The sequence below is a fragment of the Pinus tabuliformis genome, chromosome 3_1 (assembly GCF_031772625.1).
Source record: "Pinus tabuliformis cultivar Carrire ecotype Pingquan chromosome 3_1, CPIR1, whole genome shotgun sequence".
NCBI classification, from domain to species: Eukaryota; Viridiplantae; Streptophyta; class Pinopsida; order Pinales; family Pinaceae; genus Pinus; species Pinus tabuliformis.
Genome location: NC_142301.1, coordinates 990,970,782 through 990,988,800, shown reverse-complemented (window position 1 = coordinate 990,988,800; position 18,019 = coordinate 990,970,782). Strand labels below are relative to the sequence as shown.

At 34.8% G+C, this 18,019-nt stretch overlaps 1 pseudogene; it reads right to left on the bottom strand.

Annotated features, from left to right (window-relative positions):
• Positions 1-6,147: 6,147 nt before the first annotated feature.
• LOC149191194 (transcription factor TGAL1-like) lies at positions 6,148-17,791 on the bottom strand (annotated as a pseudogene).
• Positions 17,792-18,019: the final 228 nt, after the last annotated feature.

The window sequence follows — 18,019 nt, the reverse complement described above, 5'->3', positions numbered from 1 at the left end:
CTGATTCAAAACCAGAGGTCTAGGTTTCTCACAAGGAACTTGAAGAGAGGTAAGAGCCAGTGGCTTTCTCAGTGGGCTGTGTAGCAGAGGCAGCCATGGGAAGTCAAGTAAGTATAAAAAACCCTGCTTATTTTCATTCATCAGGTCTGTTTTCTGGAGGGCTTGAAGATGTTTTCATCAGTAGCAGCGTTCAAGGCAATGAGGGGTTAAAATCGTGTTTGATAGCAGATTTGGTACACCAAGAAGCAGTAAGGGGGAAATGGCTTGATAGTGCTATTGCAAGCAAGACCCCACTGAACCAGGAGAATGGTGAGTCCAAAACCTATCATGGAAATCGTACTCCATAGGAGGTAACAGAAGAAGCCACACTACATGGTTTCCACTAGTACAAAATGGCTAATTAATTACTAAAAAAATAACTAAAATCTGCATATAAACGACTAATTTCAGTTGGTGACTAATAGTGGCTAATCTACAATATTTTATAACGCAACCAACTTTTAGTCATATTTAGCTTATTCATTAATTTTTTGTCTCAATTTTATCATCTAGTAGTAAATTTAGTCATAGATTTGGTCATTAATTTAGTCATTGATTTAGTTATTAATTGTCACAATTAATGACCACATAGGAAAAAAATATACTACTATGTGATCATCCAAGAAAACCAATTAATGACCAAATAAATATGACCAATTTGTTGGTTGTGTTATAAGATATTGTAAATTAGCTATTAACAGTCATATATGTGCAAACTTAGTCATTGTTCGAAACTAATTAATGACCAAAGAAATATGACTAAAATTTGGTTGTATTATAAGATATTGTAAATTAGCTACTAATAGTCGTATATATGAAAAATTTAGTAGTCATTTGTAGTCACAAATTTATGATTTATAGTAGTCATTTATATTTTTTCTTGTAGTTTCATATTCATTATATAAACGACTAATTTGTTAATTTATATTCATTTTGTTTACTTTCGTTAATAATCATTATAAACAACAAATTAAGTCATATATTCATTTTATTTGTATTCATAATTAATCAATATAAAATACTATTTTAGTAGTTTAGATTGATTTTATATGTTCATTATTAATCAACATAAATCAACTAGTATGGTTTTGTGACTAAATAAAAAAAAAATGTCATACATTAATGTGCACGTTCATCTAATATGAAAACGCAAAGTTACATATGTTAAATATAATACTAAATAATATCAAGTACAACTATAAATAATTTCAACCACATAAATTATATTATATGAAATGTCAAGTATTACAATATGAGTTTCCAACTTAATATTGGTTGGACTATAATTTACACGTGAAATATTGTTTCATCACTTTAAAACATTATCATTGTGTTGCCAAGGCATTGCAACTGAATTCACCAACTCTAAAGAGTTAACCACGAGTCTATATGTGTGTGTCTCATGTAGGATAGGTATCACTAGACGAGTTCTTTCTTCTCCCTTTCTTTCTGAATTTGTTGCTCTAGTGTTATTGTTATCCTCTTTCTCTAATTCCTGCTTCTTACCATCAATATTGAATTCCTCTTATGAAAATGAAAGAAGATACAATGAAGAGTATAAGTCATAAAAGATGATAAACATTGGAATATAAAGTAAAGTAGACTATAAAGGTTTTATAAGACACATACCTCAACATGAGCAATGTCAATATCATTTTTCCCCTAGAAAAGAAAGAAAATCGAACAGGTTTTATTCAGTTGAGCAATAGTGGCCAATCTATGGTTAGATGACCTATATAAACAAAGAAAATAAAACGTCACCATAAAAAAGAACACCTTTCTAAGGAACTTAGTATTCAAATTTCAGGAAAGTTTAGGCATAATCATGGAAACTAATTTACATATGTGTTACATATGCTAAAACGTTTAGGTTGTAGATAAGTTGTGAAAAGAAATGGAAATAAAAATATAAGATATAATAATAATGTATCAAATTTGGCTGGAAAATTAGATCATAGAAGAAAAAAATTTCTCCTATGGTTACCCATAATGATTGATTGGTTGCATCTTAGCCTTACCTCTCCTTTGTGAGTCCAAAAATAAAAATAAGTCCATCCTTAACTAGTTGCACTCCATAGTATCATTTTCACATGCTATCTCCACATAGCCACCAAAAATGTCAAATATGCCTCTAGCTTCTAGATTACATTTCAGAGAGAATATAATTACTTCGTTTTCTCCAAGGTTGCAACTATTGCAACTACTAACAAAAGTTTTGGAGGGTAGTATTTGTATCGAGAGGGAACAAATTCTATGATACTTCAAGTAGTGTGATTCATTAAATTCCATGTACCAATATTACAGGAGCTCGGAGATATATAAATTCACCCACATTTCTTGGTACCACAAGTGAAAAAAACTTTTAATCATTATCTAGTAGAAAATCAGAACTAATGCATAAATATAAAACAGGTAGAAATGTAATGGAAAATCTTTCAAACTTCCAATCCAATACCATTTGGGAATAACTCATGCCATAGGTAATGAACATCTATTACGTTCATGATGTCCTTTGTTGGTTGTACAAGAGGTTTTATCTACATTGCTAAAATGCTCTAAAAGGGTTAAAACTTAATAGTTGTTTTCTCAAAAGATATATTATTACAATACTTTTCCAAGAGATTAAATGTATTAGTATCTTTCCAATTAATTGTTAAAAATATCTAAAAGTCAAATTTTTGATGAGTAGAAGCACCCAAAATACAATATACCTAGAAGTACATAGGAAGAAATAATTATCTTTCATGTGCATATTCAGTTAATTTCATTTTCACATGAGTACCTTGACTATTATATTAATAAATGTGAACTTTTCAATGTGTTCATAATTCAGCAGTGAAGTTGGTGGCATGTCAGGGAATCCATCAAAATTTTATTCCCCGAAAATACATATAAACAATTGGGGCTATGTGCAAATTCTGGGTGAATTTGACAAAATAGTGCATGCCCTCTCATGGAAGCTTAGTTGCATAGAAGTGCTTGTGACAATTGGATTTCCCCTTGAAGGCTATTTTTCTTGTTTAAGGGGTCCACTCATGGTTCCATACCTCCTTAAGGGGTTATACATCTTATGGGAAAATTTTAATGCTTCCCTCCAGAGTAAAGGAAGCACTTTCAAGATAATAAGTGAATGCAAGATTAAAAAGTTCTTCCTACAGTTACTGAAATACCCCAAAGGCAACATGGGAACTCACCTTAAGAATGTGAATTGAATCTCATGCATCCCTCTTCCAATGTATAATATTGGCTACATGTCACATCCTCTTCTAGGTTAGTCACCTCAAAAATAACTTACTAACATAAAATACATGTTTCTAAACAAAGCCATCTTTAAAACTAAGGTTGATAGTTATTGTATATACCGTATAAGTAAATTTATTTTTAAAATCTCTCATAAGAACATAGATTATGACAAAATTTCTATAAAACAAAGATGCTTTCATATTGCATGTATGAATTCATGGAGTTTAAGGATACATGGGACCACAAGAGGAGAAACCTTATAATGAGCCACTCCCAAAATTCAATCGATCGCCTTAACAATGGAAATAGAAAATATGTAGAAACTAGTATATTTGGGAGGAAATATATAACAACAAAAAATATATACAATGAAGGCATCTTTCCTATTTTCCCAAGCCACAACTTGATAGTCTTGATTATCCCAAATGACTTTTCCCAAGTATGCATATAACATGTCAAAAGGATAATAACCCCTGCAATAGCAACAAGTAGCTTTAGAAAGTTCTTGAACATATCAAATGGTCTCGTGCTATGATAAGCTTTAAAGTTGAGAATAATATCAAAGACACCTGAGAATTTAAAGAAATATTAGTGTAGGAAACTCTAAATTGTGTGGGGTCCAAGTAAACAAATTATTGTAAAAAATATGCAGATGATTACCTTAAGACTTTTAACCACGTGATGCTTAAATTTTTAGAATGTTTATTATTTTACAAGTTAACAATAGAAGCAATTGTGATGATGAAAAATCCAATAAAACATAATCTACTCATTTGATAGAGAAAAGTTGTGAAAATGCATTAACCTTGATCTATGTAAAATCTATGAAAGTAAATATTAGATAATACTGAAATAGGATAGCTTAGTACAAATGTATATAATCTTTTGGAATTCTAGAATCATTTCTTCTTGTTAAACAATGTTGAAGATTGGAACTTTAGGAGCAAACTCTTAGGCTCAGTTTGATATGTTTAGCATGAATAAGACGAAGTATTGTTGTTGTACTGAATATACTCAAGGCCTCCTCAAAAGGGTCCTTTTGAAAAATATCCATTAGAGAACCAAATCCATTCTAAGCAACAATAACCATTTCATGAAAAATACAAACAAGTTTTATTTTACTCAAGGTATGATATAATGATGAAAATTGGTTACAACAACGAGAACTATATATTGTTACAGTAATGAGAACTATATATAGGATTGCTTGAATCCGTACCTACAATGCTATAATGTAGAATGACGAAATTCGATCAAAACTTCAAAAGATGTGCCAAAACGTATGTATCTCTACAAAGTTTATCTTTCTAGTGACATGAATGCTAATTTGCAAAAACCCAGAATACATTTTACAAAGATGATGAAAAATCTTAAGAAATTGTAACCAATACGATGATGATGATGATGACATTAATTTAATTAGGTGAGAGACACAACCTAAGGGATGTAACCTTTCACCAGGTAGCAGTGGAATTAAATTAGTAATACACAAGGCACTTGTATCCAATTTCATTTGAAATATAGATTAAAACAAACATTGTATCAAAACCAAATAAAGATCTAATTTATATGGTAAATCTCGTGCCCAAAGAACCCCACAAAGAAAACTTATGGTGCACAAGCCTATCTTATCACTATACTAAAGCAATACAAGTGTCACAAAAACACAGTTTCCAAACATCACACAAAAAAATGGTCAACCAAAACTGTATACAAGAATAATACCTTACCTTAAAATCTTCCACTATAATACTTAAGATTCATCATTTCCTCCTATGTATAGGCCTTCTTCCACTACACCTCTTCACATATTTTTGTACGCTCACATTCTACAAAATTTTGAGAATTCTTGCTTGATATTGTTCTCTTTATTACAATTGAAGCTTCTTCTCTAGTTAATGCTGCCAAATCTGCACCTAAAGAACCAAGTTTTCATTTTGCAACCTTTTTAAAATCAAATGAGCCTTCTAATATTAATTCATTTGAAAGTACTGAAAATATCTTTGCACTTGCATTTTCATATGGAACACCTAGAAAAATTTCATGATCAAAGCAGTGAGGCTTCTGAAGTGTAGGATGTAGATAGCCAGGTCTATTTGTAGCCCCAATCATAAGAAGATGGCGAAAATTCTTCTTTTTAGATATTTCTGTATAAGAGCCTTAGTCACCAGATCTCACTATCTGATGTGATTCATCCATACAAGTTAAAAGTTGTGTCACAATACGAAATTACATCTCCCATTGCAATGTTTCTCTCTTAGCACTAGTATCATCAATCTCATTTATATATATGATGGAGAGTGATGTATTTTATGTTTTGGAAAATAAAGCATGAATATTCTCCTCCGACTCACCTACCAAATTCCACACAATCAAGAAAGAATCATATCAAATAATCGATAACCCATAAAGACAAAGTATTAGTTTGCACCAAAGCCACTATAACAAGGAATAAAAAATATCCAAAAGGACTACTCGATATATTATATGAAATAAAATAGGATATGAAAATATCTAGTACCCATTGTATTATAGAATTTTACAAAAAACTACACCACCAAACAAGATCAAGTACCTCACACAGGACCACTCAGACATGACCTATGCCTGATACATTAAATCACAATTCAGTATTCATAGAGAATTTTTGCAGATATTGTTGTGATGCATAATGCAACATTGATAACTACACTATTGGTTCACAAACCATCTAGCTCAATAATTATATGGAATCTCAGTTAGCAATATAACTCACATGTTCAACTTGTCATTTTTGTCATGCAGGTCAATAGTGGTAGACACCTTTCAAGATCATATTTCACATAAAAAAGTATGATATCTTTAGGAAGATGCTTGCCAAAGTACCTAGTGAACAAAACCTTCAAGGGTACCTAAATTTCCCATTTCCATTTCCATTTGTCAGATATAGTTCTCTACATTTCCGAAAGTGCTAGGTGGTCCAAGGGACCTAGAAGAAAGAGTTTATGGTGGATGTTGTTGCAGGGCATCCATTCCCTGTGATAATATATCTTTAGCCTATTGTGATGAATGCTACAAATTGTTGATGCCCATAAACTGGTGCTCTGTTAATGGTTACAGATGAGTGACAAGTATCTGCAGATATACAATGAAAACTTTATTAGAGAAATGTAATATTCCTCTATTTCGCACATGCATCCAACCTTCAGAAATAATAATGGTTACAACTTATGTATCCTCTAATAAGATCTCTCATTCAAAGATTTAAAACATGCTTAGTATACAAATGAAAGCAAGGAATGTTTGTAAAAATAAAAAATTAGTTGTAAATAGATTACCTTTAGTTTATAGTTTCAGAGCATACCTTTAGAAGTTCAGAAGGATGAAATTCTCCCATCCACATAAAGCACCTTTTTGTAGGCATATTCCACATGCCTGAGATTAGATGAAAGACATCAACTTTTGCAACTACACTCTTCAAACGAAACATTGTAATGTCCCATGACACCTTCAACCGAAACATGTAACTTATTGTCCCCCACATGTGAATTCACTGTTGAGCTCAAATAATTTATCTATCGATCATGCTCTTCCAACCAGAAGGCATACTCCATATCAAACGCTAGATCTCCTAAGAAGGTTGAAATAAATCATAAACTTACTTGCAAAAATATTGTGATTATCATGTCATCGGAAGACATGGTGTAATGCAAAAGGAAAAAATTACTTCTGTATATGTACAAAACTACTACATTCATTCAGGATGGAAAAAAAATATGCAGCCACAAGAAAAATCCTTTAACAACAGTACATTTTTTATGTCAGAATGTTTCCAAACTTAATACTACTAAATTCCCATAAAAATTAATGCATGAAGGCTAAAAAGACAAACATTGTTGTCAATTTGCGTCTAGCTTGTGTGGTTAATACGAGAAGTTTTTATCCTCCACACCCACGTTCAAATCTTTCTTGTGACATGTTTGTCCCTTGTAGGCTAATTTGTGCAAGTAAGGTACCAACAATCTTACTCTTGCTTAAGTGATTAAGGGTGTGACAAGAGGTTTCAAAACATTTAAGCCTCTAAGAGTTTAGTTGATTGGATATTCACCAATGTTCTTGGGCATTCGGTTGTTTCCATGCTAACAAGTTCCCAGTTTCAATCCCTTCAGCTCAGGCAAACTAGTCTACATCAACTTTCTTACTAGTGATGTCATCCACAAATGTGGGGGAAAAATAATACACAAGTAAGTGTTTATCACATTAAATCATGTTTTGTACCAAATCATTTCATACAATAGAGGAAATGTAAATGACAATAACTCTATTAGCCTCTTTAACATAGTTACTTTATTTTTAATATTTTAAGAAAAAATCAATTAGACATGTCATATTTTTAATAACATTGGGTGCCCCAAACCAATGAATCCCATGGAATGGAATTCCATTAGCATTGAAGGTCATTAAATAAACTTCCTTCTACCACAGGCACAAAGTTAAGTTATCCTATATACTTATGGTTATTAAAGGTTCTGGTGTTCATATAAGGTAAAACAAGAAGGATTCGTTGAAAATATGTCTTCATCAACTCTAGCATATCCTCCCTTAATTGCTTCTCCAAATCACGAGAATCAAGAAGTTCATATGATCCATGAAAAGTCACCATTGTTGCCAAACAAAGGTTAAAGGTGTGCTAGAATAAATAAAAAATTTGGAAGACAACTTTATTTCAGTACAAGTATCTATATGTGCAAAATTATGGTGTCACACAAGAAGTGTGGAAAATCTATATCTCATTTTCCCCACACCTAAAATACACTAGTAATTTCTATCTTAATAGTTCATACAAATATGAGATAGTAAAAACTCCATGATTTTTTTTATTCCAATCAGTAACAACCATCCAAAATAGTTTACTTTTTCCTTTCAAAATCATTAGTTTAGAGACAAGGGATACAATTTCCACTCATTGAATGACTTTGATCCCCAACCCAACTTCCTCTAGTGAAAATTCTCTACATAAAGAAAACAATATGTGTAAATACATGTCATTTGTTTCTATAATGCTTTTTAATATGCAAACTTTCCATAAACATTAAATTTCCAAAAGGTTGAACCACCGGTGACGATAAAACAAAAATTATTACAAAAATGAAGCTTCAAGCTTTTTGCCTTGCATGTTGAATATCTTCCTCTAGTTGAGTCAGCTTTAGTCTACTTTCTAGCCGTTGAACATATGCATGTCCAAAACCATAAATAAGTCGATGATACCTCTTATTCACCATGAAATATTTAATAAATTACTTTCTTGATTTAGAGTCAATTCATATATCCACCAATCTCAACGATATAACCAACAATTGTAAACCTTAAAATCAACCATATATCCCAAAACCAACCAAGATGTTATTGCATTCAACTTCCACAGATCCTAGTGAATTCATCAGTCTAATAATATCAACCATATAACCAAAAATCACAATCTTAAATAAAAAAATAACTCTTTATATAGAAATTAGAGTGTTCTTGAACTGTGACTTCCTTATGCCCTGTCTCGACTAAAACCTTTTATAATTCAAGCCTAACTTTCCTAGATGCTCTTATCCTTCGAAGTGAAATTCAAATAATATTTTCCTTCACTAACATTTGTTTCATTGTTTAGCTATCTACATATATTTGTAAAAGACTTATTTCTAGTTGAGTAAGAATATCAACAAAGTGTACAATGTAGACTCAACTTTTGAATTTCCCACAAAACCAAGTAACATGCTGAAATTACTCTTTGTACTTTGCCTAGATGATCCATTTTCACAAGAACTAACAAAGGAATGAATTAGTTAGAAATATCATTCCTTCCATGCTCTTAGTATAACCCACCATCAATAAGGAATATATTGTTAGGTCTACATAATAAGCCAATAGATTGGTCCATTTTGCAATGTTTTTGGACATGGTAGTTCTCTTGGTTCCATGCAATAGCTTGGAGAACAACATATCTACTTCCTAAGGACCTACATTGAGGCTTATAATAAAGAATACATCATAATTTGTTTATAGCTGCATTCAAACCTCTATGTCTCACGAATAACATCAACATATAATTAGATTTTTAGAATTGTATGGCCCAACTAAAGGGCTAGCATGGGTGGTTAAATCAAAGTGATTATATTTTATCCACTTAGGTTCAACTCCCAATAATGACATGCTTGCCCCTCATTGGGCCAGTTTGGCTCTGTAGGGAGTTGTTTTAACTTTCATGTTGATGGGGCCAAGTTCAATCCCAAAGCACATTTGGCAGGCTACAAATTAGAATATGAGATAGAGAGAGTGCTCTAAGAAAACTCTAACTGTCCAAGAGTATGAGAGAGAGAGAGAGAGAGAGAATAGAAGAGAGCTCCACCAAAACATGTCAAAATATTCCCAACTAATCCTCAAAATCCTTTTTACCAATGAGGCCTCTATTTTGTTCATTTTCCATTATTTTCTTTCATTTTCCTCATCACATGCAACCTGTGACCTTTCACCTTCCTTTTCTCCTAATTTCTTTCATTTTCATAAATAAAATGTCAATTATTGTATATGAATTTCCAAAGCATTTGCCATTGCCTTTGCCAATTTCCTTAACCATATTAAACGAAATGAACACCCACACTAGGATATCTTTCCCACCATTCAGCTTGGAATACGTGTCCCATCCCTGTGGCCTTATATATTTTTACATGGAATTTTTCACCTGGGATGTTACAACATGGAGATCACATAAAATCAACTAAGAGACCTATGGAAATGTTCATGAAGATAATTATCGATATGGTTAAACCAATTAATCATATTAGAAATTTTGTTATGGGAACCTAAATGCCATATACAAGGCCTCAGGAATTGTATTGATGTAAGTGAGAGTGTCATATATCATTATTGTAAATTAGTACTATAAAGTATATTTCTATTCTTATGTGATATTTCTATATCTAAATGTTTCATTATGGTTATTCATATACCGAAAAAATATTGTGGGTCCAAATAATTAGTGTGTTGTCATTACAATAAACTATTTTGTAAAAAACTTCGATGAAAAATTACATAATTCTCCTATCATTTGGAAACTCATGTATTCATCCTTTCATTTGGTAGGCAGTTGGCTAATCTAGAAGGAGGATAGAGGTGAGACAATTAAAATTGGTTTTATTGCTTTGATAGGTATTAAAGGTTTGGATAGATTAGCTCCTACGTTGATTTGAGATCTTATAAGTAAATAATTTTATACATTTAGAAAAATTATAAAATGAGGGAGTTCTATAAATTAGCAATGACAATGGCTCATTTAGGAAGATTTGTGATTGAGAGAATAATTTATTACATACTATAAGGGATATATAAAGATATTAAAAGGTAATAATTCCATAATATGAGAGGATATTGATTAGCTGATTTAGTCACTTAATCCCCATGAATATAAAAACCTAAGCTAGGTTATAGCTGACCAATTAAGGAAGTTGTAGAGGATAATAGGCGTGCTAGTGGAGAATTATTTCAAAACTAAAGTTTCCCTCCAAAAATAAAAATCTTAATGTGGCTAATTTTAAATAATAAGCCCCTACAAGTGAGCTTCTTCAACATAGGAAATTTAATGGCCTAGGTTGTTGCAAATTATGCAAATAAGAAAATGTAACCATTTAATATTCAATTATGACACATCCCTTTACTATGTAGGTTTGGAAAGAAATTGAAAAAGTGATGGGACCAAAAAATTAATGAAAAGGAGGAGAGACAAAAGAAGCCTTCAAATCTTGTTATTCCAGAAAGGACGCTAAGAAGATCAACGCCCTTCCCCTTAGCATATTTTGGGGATTGTGGATACCTAGGAGTATGAGATTATTTAAAGAAAAGGAAACCCTATCCTTCAAATGTGTGATTCAACCACTAAATATGTCAAATTCTTACCCATAGGAGGAAGAAAAAAATTAAACATGAAACTAGAGAAAAGGTAATAATCAAGGATCTTCCTTGGGAATGCTTTGATGGATTTTTGCAAGGAAATCGACCCAAAAGTGGTGTACGAAGAATTTTATCTCCACTTCATTGACAATATCCTTCTAATGAATTTTTTACTCTAAAACTAATAATGCTTCTTGATTAATGACATCTAAATTACTTCTTTAGCTAGCCCAACAACATGGGGTTCAACAAATACAAATGTTTGTTAACTCTTTGTTGGTCATAAAATGGATAAAAAAAAATATCAAATAAAAAATTTAGACTTATATATCATTTATGATAATACACAATTGCATATGTGAGCTTTTACACACACTTTTTAGTCTTACATATAGAGGGACGTGAACAAGATAACAAATGGCCTTTCAAAGCTTGACCAAAATGTTAGAAATTAATTAACAGAGCAATGAAATATACAAAATATTGCGGAAACACAAATACATAAATGGATAAAAAAAAGAGACACAGATATACGTGGTTGGTGAGTTCCAATATTGCAGCAATGATGCTGCAACTCCTAGGGCTCCCTACTTTACTTTTATCAACCCTGTAGTTCATAACAGACTTGGAAGCGACAGTGCTATATGCACAAGTACTAGCTCTTACTGCAGGCTGTCACTTGATCAGCTGGCACAAGTTCGCTAGGAGCTTAAGACAACTTTTATGAGTTCTCAGAAGAAGATTTTAACTGTGATGGAATAAAGCTAACCCAAAAGGCTATTCTATTTGCAGAAAGATAATGAAAGCTGAAAGGAAACGCAAACGCTAGCAAACCCTAGTTTTACCCACTAACCCTACTTTTGTAAGAAAAGAGATGGAAACTACTGAAATGGATGCCATTTACTATTGAAAAGGTAAAATGCATGTATTCAAGCTACTTCTGAAGGAAAATGGGAAGAAATCATATTTTTGTACTTTTGAGCAATTTTGTGTAGAATTATTATGCTTGTGTTTTAACTATTTGTGATTGTGCAGAGGTTTGGTGGCGAAGGGAGATGGAGTTGGCATTTGCAGGAGGTTTGGAATGTGTGGAGTGGTCCTAAGAAGTCCCTAGTACCCTTCTGGAGACTTCCATTAAGGTCAGACTTCGAAAAATCACTCGCATGAACTTCTACAGGAGGCTGCAGGGGATCTACAGGAGGTTATACAAGAGGAGGCCGAAAGTGGTTTTTGGAGGTTTGGAGATGGAAAAACAGTGGGAGAAGGGAAATAAAGGCTGGATGGATATTTTAAGGGGTCTAGAAACTTGTAAATGAAGATTAGGAGTGAAGGAGATGGTTGGATTTGTTCAAAGGCCAAGAAAGCAATTTTACACAAAAACGTAGAAATTAGGGCATTTTGGGGAAGTATGGCGAATAAGTGGGGGAATCTTGGGAGATGAACTGGAGCAGGTTTTGTGATGGAAGGATGATAAGCTGAAGTGTTCTACAAGTGAGTTGCACACTTAGTTTTCAAAACTGACCCAAGCAAGAACTAAAAAAACAGAGTTTTACCTATTTTAACCTAATTCTGACCTAAAAACCAGAAAATTGTTGAACAGAACTTTACGGACAGGAAGTTATGAAAGAAAGCCATGGAAACTGAACAAGAATATATCTAAGCATATAAATACAACTGATATCAAATTCTCCAACTCGCGATCTCACACTAGCAATTTCATTAGAAAGCAAAAACAATGTTTTGGTGGCAGAAAAAGTGCCTTGGTCTCAATTCATGGTCCCAAGGAGGGAGAAAGGAGATTAAGACCTGTTTGGTAGCCTTTTTGGATCTTTTTCTATTATTGCAGCAAACTATCTAATCAAACTGAATAAAGAACAACTATTCTAATCATCGAAAGCAACCTAATTAACAAAACAAGGTTTAACATAAACAACATAAATTATTTCATGAATGCAAGAAAAAACATATAAATACACAAAGCAGGTGTTGGGAACTTGGGTTGGGCCCAAACCCAAGAGCTGCAGCCCCCTAGGAAAGATCAATGTTGGTTCAAAGCTGGATTCATCTTCATTGATAAAAAAATAATAGTTACATTACAAAACTGCCTGCAAAAAGAGTTAAAAAATGAGCTAAGTATGAAGCAGCACTAAAGTGTGAAAATAGACTATCAAATGGCTAACCTACTGAAGCTTGAAGCATTATTATTTATATAAGTGAGGACTCCCAACAATCCTCTTAAACTTTAGGAACTCAGCTGCCTAAAACTGCAGATAACAACAACTTCACTAGACCTGCTCGGCTGCCCCTTGGAATCATCATTTGTGGGTTGTTGTACTCCGAGCTATCGATGGAGAAATCGAGGAAGGGGTAATTAATGAAGGAGACACCCCTGTTATAAGTCCTCAGCCATGTTTCTTCGAGTTTGGCTGCCAATCTGCTCATAAATGCTTGGTCTTTGTCCAAAAATGTCCAAAAATCTGCAATAAACACTCATTAGACTATGTGACAAAGTGACTATCCCCATTCACTATATTGACATAAATATATTCAAAAACATGCACAAAACTATGGAGAATGGTGGATTAAATAAAAATAATAGGTAGAATGAGCCCATATAGTTACCCATTTCTCGGACTCATCATCACCCCCTGCTGAATGTGTTGCTCATCCTCTGGGCAACTAATCCAGTTCTTTCATCTTTGATAGCTTTAACAACTTCCCTAACATCCCAGGCCTCTGAGGTGATGTCCTCTTCTTCGTCATGAAAACCTACTTTCCTATCGACTTCCTCCCATTGCTTTTGTTCTTCTTCCTCCTTAATTCCTTCCAACAATGCTAGAAATAGTGGAGGACTGTATTTTAGACCAATCTAGTTAGCTTTCAAGTTCTCCATTAATTTTTTATATAAGGGCAATCTCCTCATAGATTCCCTCATTCTAGTTGGGGAGTGATACTCCCTGATCTTTAGGCTATGGGACAAGGTATTCCATCTTCTTGTGCAAGCACGAAGGCAGTTATCACCAAACGGTCTCTCCATATCTTCAAAGTGAGCAATAACTTGTGCTTGCCTTTCAACATAGTCAGGGGCAACCTAAGGATTGTTTTCAAGGTGCTAGTGGGAATATATGAGAGTTGAGGGATCTTCTGGTTCTGCCCTTATCATGAGGGGCTCACTTAGCTCCCTGGTCATAATCTTCTGAATTTCTACTACTCTCTTTTCCTCATGGCTCAAACAAGAAGCCATAGCCATGAGTTGTAGGTCTCCTAATGCAGCGTTTGGATCCCATAGATTCATATTAGGAAGTTCCAGGTTGTGTAAATAGAATTTTGCTAACTTGGCTTTATCTTCAGCTGAGCTACTATCACATAAATGCATAAACTAGTTATAATTCTAGAATGGGATTGTGTCCCTTTGGGCCAATGTTTTAATATGGAATTGGAGCCATTGGTCTCTAAGATATAGTGCATAAGGTTTAGTTGGTTGTCTACATTGCAAGGCTTCCATTTCCCAGCTGGCCATGCAGGCCATTTGGGCTTCTTTTTCCTGTAACTGCTGTTTCAAAATCTGCACTTCATCTGCTTCCTGAGACTCTTTTTCTTGCAGCTGTTTCATTAGAATTTCAACATCAGTCTGTGGCTCTTCCCTTGCTATTGTTTCTCTTTTGCTTCATTGTCTATTAGGGGACCTTCTTGCTATTGCTTCCCTCCCAGGATTGGCAACCTGTCTCCCTTTTAAATTTCTCGTTGTTGTAACTGCTTTTTCAGCAGTTCATTTTCTTCCTGTAGTTGGGCTCTTTTACTCCTCTCTATGTGCCTTACCATGGCCAACTCCCCTCTCAATTCGTTCAGCTTGTCCTCCATGTGCCCTATGTATTCAACTCATTTAGATTTAGCAATTTGCATCCAGGTGTGGGTTCTGACCCTTTCTTTTTCTAATTCAAAGAATAGAGGCATAGCGAATTTTTGTGGGATGATATTCCCACTTTCTAGTAGATTGTAATAAGAGCCTAAATTAGTTTGAGGGCTTGGTTCAGGTATTTCTTTGGATTTGCCTTCCCCTTATGCCTGTTCTGCTACTTTCTCTTCTAATTTTTTAGTTTCTTTAAGCTTGGCTGGTGTTTCTTGTAGAGACGTTTCAGCTTCCTGTAGGACTGCTTTGGAGTCCATCAACTTGATTCTTTCCTTCCAGGTGGATGTTTGGGACTTCCTCTCTCATAGGTGATAGAGATCTTGGAGGGAGATTCTGCCTTCTTTTCAGTTGGTGCATCCTCAATGACAATTGGTTCCTTTGATGGTGGCTGGGGCTTGCCCACCTTAATCCTGATGCTCCTTCTGGCTTTAAAATATAGAGGTTTTCCTTTTTCTTTATCCATTTTGTTTTTCTGGAGTGCTTAATGCAGCAAGCATAGCTGCTACTTCCCTTGCCAATGTTTCAGGGGATGTTTCTTTTTGTTGTTCTTTTCCTTCATCTCTTGCATCCTTTCCTATGTCTGTTGTTTTTGCTTGTGTCTCTGCTATCTCTGGTGGTGTCTTCTCTTTTTCTTGTTGGGTCCCTGCCTTGCCTATGGCAGTCTTCTTTTGGGCTTTCTTGGGCTTTTTCTTCTCAACCTTTGTCCTTTTTCTCTTCTCTGTTTTTGAGGCTGTCTTCTTTTTTGCCTTAGGCTTAGCAATAGTTTTGTCAAGTTTCCCTTCTTCTTTCTATTTCTCCTCTGTTTTTCCTTCTGTTTGAATGTCTTGTGTTTCCTCATTACTTTTCTTCTCAAGTTCCTCAGTTTGCTCCTCCTCTTCGCTGCTGGATGGGCTAATGTCCTCAGTCAAAGTTTTGATGTCATCTTCTCTGGACATATTCCTGAAAAATTTCCCAAGCTATGGGGATGGTATATGTGTGTAAGGCATCTTCTACCAATAGTTTGATGAGCCCACGTTGGGCCAGTTGGTTTGGGACCCCTGCATTTAGCTTGGTGCCACATTCTATCAAAGACTGGAGGAGGAAATATGGGAGACTGAGTTTTCTAGCTGGAGGTAGGTCCATCCCATATCTCAATTCATGCAACAACCTGAAGTGATAACCATAAATTATGCTGAACCTCCCTTCACATGTGATATACTTCATTATTTGGTAGCTAACTTCACTCCATGGAGGAGGCAAGCTTGTCCTTCGGACCCCATTTTTATCCTCTACAGGATGCTCCTTAGGCTGAAAAAATGTCTTCTTAGCAACCTATCCCAATGTTTTCTCCTCCTTGCTCCAAGGGAGCCGAAGTGGAAGACCTATGATTCTAATGATAAAATCAGTTGTAAGCTCTAGGGTCAGACCCCTAAAACAGACTGTAGCATGTGTTTTCAAATGGGGTCTTAGGGACATCAAAAATTCTTCGGTCACCTCCTCATCATATCCATGAATTATTTCAAAGAAGGGTATCCAATTTTCCCTAGTGAAGAGGGCCACCACCTAAGGGTGTTCATACAATTTGCTGGATTTTGAAGGTTCTTTTCTCATGAAACCTCTTGGCATGGTGTTGAGTGATTTCTAAAAATCCTCAGGTGAGAAAGCAGGAAAAACTGAAAATAGAGGGATAGCTGAATTTTATCTTTTTCTAGAACCAGATAGAGAATTTTCCCGTGTGCTTTCTCCTTACAACATCAAATGACAATATTTCCCTTGTTTCAAACTTCTTTTATCCTAAATTTGATTCTCTGCTTTTGGAAAGAATTTTTTTTGACAGAACAGAGGATAAATAACACAGGGTTTTTTCAGAGAGTAGACAGATATGAAAATTTGGTTTCTTTTCACAGGCTGGTTTCTACGGTTGCATGTGTTTTATTTATAGTAGAATGTGAGAAAGAAGAAGATGGACTTCGAATGCAGAGAAAAAAACAGAGAACTGCGTAGAACTCAAAGAAAATATGCAGGAAGACTTTTAAGCTTCACTCTCCTTTCTTTCAACCTAATGTTGTGTTTTTAATCCACCACCTTATACAAATAAGTCATATGTAGAGAGGCTTCCCAAGCCTACCTCATTTCAAGCTCGAATTTTGACAAAAATCTCAGGTTTTCCTTCTGTAGAGCTGCTCTCTTCCCTTCCTGTAGAAATCTTCCAGCTCCTGTAGAATGCATCAGTGCTCCTGTAGAGCCTGATAGGTGGGAGGGTTTTGAAAAACTGGCGGAAGATGACTAGTTTGTTGTTTTGGAAGTCGTAGGTGAGTACTGCAGTCGAGAACATCATGAATGAAGAATGAAGAAAATGGTGGCGGAGGCTTAGACCGCACTGTCCTTTAACTGTTGGCATAATCCGTGGTGAGGAGGTGAGGTGGCCGAATGGGTACATTATCCCCATCCGGACAGTTGGTCCTACATCACAGACATAATGCTTTTGCATGCCGGCTGACCGTGATCAGCTACCTTACTCCCATTATACGCTGCCACCACTACCTGTCCCGAATGTTTTCTTCCCGAGTTGACATACCACACGTGCTGTTTGCATATCTGATCGGCAGTTTGAATTTGACAGGGCTCATTTGAATTCCATGAGGGTGTGTAACTGAATGAGGGTGGCCAGTTAGCTGGCCACCGAGTCCATTTAATCATGACCATTCCCACAGTTCATGCAGTTTTGAAATAATATTCACGCGATCGAGGAATAGGTTTAGGCACTTACCTGCTCAGTCGTTGTTGTGTTATGCATGCTTTGGACTTTGGCGCTTCATTTCCTCATTGATGTTGTTGTTAGCGCTCTGCATGCTCAGCCTTGGGCTTTTGTTGATGATCTCTCATTCAAACATTGCTCCTTGCATGTTCCATACATCCTGCTGTGCTGACCCT